Here is a 4985-nt window from a genome sequence, read left to right as displayed (position 1 = left end):
CAGACTTGTGCCAATATTGCGGCATCGGCGTCTCCCAATTTGCTCCCAATGTATTTCGGGCGATCTGTGGAACCTTCATCTTATGCCGTATCTATCGAATTTCCTTGACGCCTCACCTATTCCAGCACTTCTATTCTTTCCGGCGAGCCGAGGCGGGGATATTTAACGTTCAGGCCAAGCCAGGCTTTAAGTTCTTTGACGGCCTACCTTCTTCCAATAAGGGCTGGAGGTCCCGCTTTTTCTTTCTTAAACCGCCTTCCCCCTTGGTCCCCCACATGTTCATGAATCTGCCTGCTTTGCAGCTGCGGAAAAGTTGACCGGTGTTCTTGTTCGCTTGTCTGTGTTGATGCTGGAAGGCATTTTATACACCTTCGGTCTTAGTCCCGTCCCTGCAGAAATCGGAGCTCCCTTTGGTAAGTTGTCTATTCTTGCACGCCGCTCTTCGCTAACTGAGGTGCCTTTTCTTTTTTATTCTTGTAGCGGCTGCTATCAGGCCTACCTTCTGATCCAGCTGCTGCCTTCGATCCTCAACTTCCAGCACCCCCGACCTCTGATGTCGTGATTGCCCCGCAGCTCGCAGTGCTACCTTCTCCCAGCGCTGCAGACCCAGCATTGTCCCACACCTCCGATCAACCTACGACTGCTTCTTCGCCCACTAGACAGACTCCTCCTCTCCGTCCTACTCTGCGGCTGCGTGTGACGCGCAATAGCAAACGGACGGCCCCGGTCACCGCCACTTCTCCTCCACCTTCACAGCGCCAACGCGTGGTGGTTCTTTCTTCCCCCTCCAAGTCTTCGGGCACGAGCTCGGCTCAGGAGACAAGTTTGGGCCAGGAACAGGCCTATGACCTGGAGGTGGCAGGCCCGCCGTCAGACCGACTTACTACGGCGCCACTCCAGAGCGTGCTACCTGCCCCGCCTTCACCTTCTGGTGGCCAACCCCTTGATTCGTTGACTCCTCCAGCCTCCTCCTCCCCGGACTGGGCCTTTAGGGCCCTCTGGAGGCTTCCTTCGGCGACTGACCCGACGAACGTGCCGGCTGCTACCTCATCCCCTTTTTTTGGCAGGGTCGACTTCCACGGGGCCTTGGCCAACTCCTGGCAATCGGCTCATCGGCAGTTCTGGGAAAGTGAATACCCTCTGGAAGAGCTCGATCAGGTTGCTTGTTCTCTGGTCGCGATGAGTCCCTTCTTCCCTTCTTTCCTTCTTCTGGGTGTGCGTGTGTGTTTCCATAACCTCCTTTCCCCTCCTATGGGCACTTGTAGACCTGCTCGGCGAGTCTGAGCGTAGTCCAACGAGTGGCCGAGCTAGAACGGGAGAATGTGGCACTCAAGGCCCGTCTCCGGGAACTAGAACCCCCTTCGTCTTTCACAGCTCCTTCTGAGCCCTCCCTGGAAGGCCTGGACTCCTGACTGCATGCCGTCGGGGAATCAGCGGCCTCCGCCCGGACCCTTTCTGACGCCGCATTCAACAAACTGCGGGCATTGGAGGCGGCCTTAAAGGCGAGTGAGTCCTCTCTGGCCTCTGAAGTGGAACGCCGTCAAACGGCGACCTCTGAACTGAAAAACCGAGAGGCAGAGTTGCTTGCCCAGTCTAGGGAATTGGCCCTGCTGAAGCAAGGTCGGGAGCTCCTACAAATGGGGCTGGCTGAAGCCCAAACCGTGGCCAATGCTGCTGGTGAAACCACCTGCGAGTCAAAGCTTGCGACTTCAATCTTTGCGGAGACTTCGCGGGCCGAGGCTGTCTCGGGGCGAGTGACTGAATGGCGGCGGAGGCTACCGGACAAGGTGCCATGGCGAGTACCAGGGAGGCTCGGGTGGTGAAGCCTCACGCAGCCTATGTTCGTTCTTCCTTTTTCCTTTAGAAGTATTTGGATGGTCGTCTGAAAGTTGGCGGGTAAGACAAGCCTTCAAGGTTATTTTGTGGCCATACTTTCTTGAATCTTGCTGGCCTGGACACCTTCCCCTCCTTCGAGGCGGATGACGGGCTCTTCTTCCAGGCTGCTCCTCCTCCTGCTGCCGCTCCAACCCCCGTAGAGGTGTCTCCCCAGGATCTTCTTGCCGCCATCCTTGAAGCTTCTGAAGCCCTTGCCCCTCCTCCTGCTGAACCAGCCGACCCGGCTTCCCCTCGGTCGGCTCCTGATAACCTGTCTCCTCCTTCTCCGAATGTAGTGTAACTAGAACTATGTTATGCCGCTTGCTTTTTGATGCGTTGCTACCAGCTCTTCTTTGGTGGCATTTGTGTAATCGTACTGACCTCGGCCTGCTTATCTCCGATTTCCCCTGCGATCCGACAACTGTGTCGCGTTCCCCCAGCGTACTTGTAGCTTGTTTTCTTTGGGCAATTGTTCGTTGGTTTCGGTCGAGCTCTGATGATCAGATTTCCCTTGTCTACTTTCCTTCGCTACGTGGCTTCTCCCCCCCATCGCTGCCCTTCTACTGAGCCGGCCTGGGCCAAAGGCTACCTCGCGTGTCCGTGCGGCTCGCTGATTTGGCTTATCCGCCTTCTGGTGACCCCTCCGTATATCGAGCCCTTGTCTTCCCTTTAATGCCCCCTGGCTATCTTCTCGAAGCTCATCACAGAGCGTTCCTCGTCTACTCCGGACCCGGCATCTACCGTCCATTGTTAACTTATGAAAATGTCCTCCGCCCACCATACCTATAAGTATCATCTGACCCTTTCTTTCACCATCACAGTAGAGCACTCAAACGTCGCTGCCGCCGACTAATTTCCTCTGAAACCCTGCGGCGATCAGTCCCTTCCCCTTCGGCGCTTCTTTGCGGTTGTCCTCTCCACCCTCTAAGGCGCTATCTTCTGCCATGGCCTCTCCTTCCTGGGTCTCTCTGTTGGCGGAGCATTTTCCAGGCGTTTCGAACTTCGCCGAGTTAGATTGGGATGACCTACGGTACACTTATGAAATCCCTGTTAGCTTCCGCCCTATCATTCCTACTGTTGCAAACCTTTACTTCGATCCTCCGCCGGGTTCGTGTACCTTCTTCACTGAGCAATTTGTGTCTGGCCTTCGTCTACCTCCACATCCTTTCCTATCTGGAGTGTGCCGCTACTTCAACATCCCCTTAGGCCAGTTAACTCCCGACTCCATAAAGATTTTATGTGGCTTCGTGATACTCTGTGAGGTTTGCGAAGTTTCCTGGTCTGCTCCCCTCTTTCACTGCTTCTTCGCCCTCGCTCGACGTGCCGATGGTCTTTTTGACTTTCAAGCTCGCAGTCAAATTGCCTTTTTCTCCCGTCTTCCTTCTCCTCACGCCAACTGGAGGAAAAAATTCTTTTTTCTCCGGTTTCCCGAAGAGACGGACTGGCCTATGCGTTGGCAACCTGAACTTCCTCCGCCCCCGGCGTTGGAAGAGTTTCACATGGACCTCTCCTATGTTGTAGCGGCGACAAGAATGGAGCTTTGGCGCCTGGATCTGACGAGACTGCTATCTGAAGACATGCTTTCTTTTTTCCGGCTGAATCCCTCCTTCTCCGGGGCGCCGCGCTCATTAGGTAAATCCGCGCTTGGCTCTTCTCTCCTGCTTACGCTTGTTTTCTCTACAAGGATAACCTTCCGTGTCGACGCCTACAGCGGAGGCCTTGCATCGTGCCTCAGAGGTTCTGCCCCTGCCTCTAGACGATCTGGAAATAATGCGACATGGTCGAGTAATCTTGGAGAGGAGGCTACTCCCTTATCCCAGCCCCGTTTCCCCCGGGGCAGCAGTCCAACCCGTTTCCGACCCCACTGCGCATGAAGCTCCTTCTCCACAGGTCGCCCCCAGCGGGGATCGGGGTCACGCTCAGGCTGGCCATCGAGCTAGGCGGGTCTTCCGAGGAGCCCCCCGGGCCTCCCGACGGGGTCGCGCGGCTCTTCATCGCGCGGGTCGAAACTTGTCTGGTCAAGGCGCTGCGGGTGACGATGCCACGGCCCCCTCCCAGGGTCTACCTCGTTCTGACGATTCTGGCTCTGATGGTCAGCCCCAACTTCAAAGACGGCGCCGAAGACCATGTCTGACTTCTCGCAGACTCTATGCTGTTTCCTTATCACCGCAGTGTTCCTTACCGTCATCATGGCTGGCTCTAACATCATTTCCTCTTGTTATTGTTGCGTTATTTCCCTGGCAGCCTCCCCCAACCCCTACAGGGGAAGACCCTTTGCGTTTCGTTCTGCCCCCCTCCCTCAGGAGGAGGACAGCCCCGATAAGCAACGTGGCCCGGCATCAGGCGAGCCCACTCCCGAGTCGCCTCCTGCTCCTCCCGGCTCGGACGCAGGCCCTTCTCAACCCGCCGGCCCTTCTCAACCTGCCCGCCATTGTTATAGGACCACTATCCCCTCTGAAGCAGCTCAGGCTCGACGACATGATGTCTCTACTAGCGTCTTGGCGATGAAAGGCTGCCTTGGCAGCTTGTGGGCAGAGAGCATGAATCAAATGGGTAGCTTGTCGCCCTTAGCTCAAATGGATAGGTTCTCGAAGTCTTGGGCTAAATAAGTACCCTGTTCCTTCCCCTGAATGCGAGTTTGCTTTAACTGAGGGCTGTTATTCTTGGTCCAGACTCACGCAGAGTCCCTGGTGCTGAACCAATCCTTCCACACCCTCCACCATGAAAGCAAAGACCTCCGGGACAAAGTCTCTGAACTAGAGCTACAACTGAATGATCCCGATCAAGCCAGCCACGCCTTGCGAGCCGAGATTCGAGCTCTAACCAACCAGACTGAGCGGCAAAAAAGGTCTCTGACGCAGGTCAGAGACGAGCTCCGAGCTGTGCGTGAAGAAAGAGCCGCACAAGAGGCAGGACATCAGCAACAGCTCGCCCATCAGGTTGGGGAAGCAGAGCTGCAGGCCTTGAGGGAGGAACTGTCTCAGTCTCGGGCGGCTTTGACGGGAGTGTCTACCGCCTTGTCAGCCTATCAACAGGGAGAAGAAGCTCGTTGCCTGCGAAGCCGAATGTCGTATCTGACTTCTCCTGAATTTCTATCCCAGGCTGGGGCA

Source organism: Zingiber officinale, chromosome 11B (assembly GCF_018446385.1).
Source record: "Zingiber officinale cultivar Zhangliang chromosome 11B, Zo_v1.1, whole genome shotgun sequence".
In the NCBI taxonomy this organism is placed as follows: domain Eukaryota; kingdom Viridiplantae; phylum Streptophyta; class Magnoliopsida; order Zingiberales; family Zingiberaceae; genus Zingiber; species Zingiber officinale.
This window is presented reverse-complemented; position numbering follows the sequence as displayed.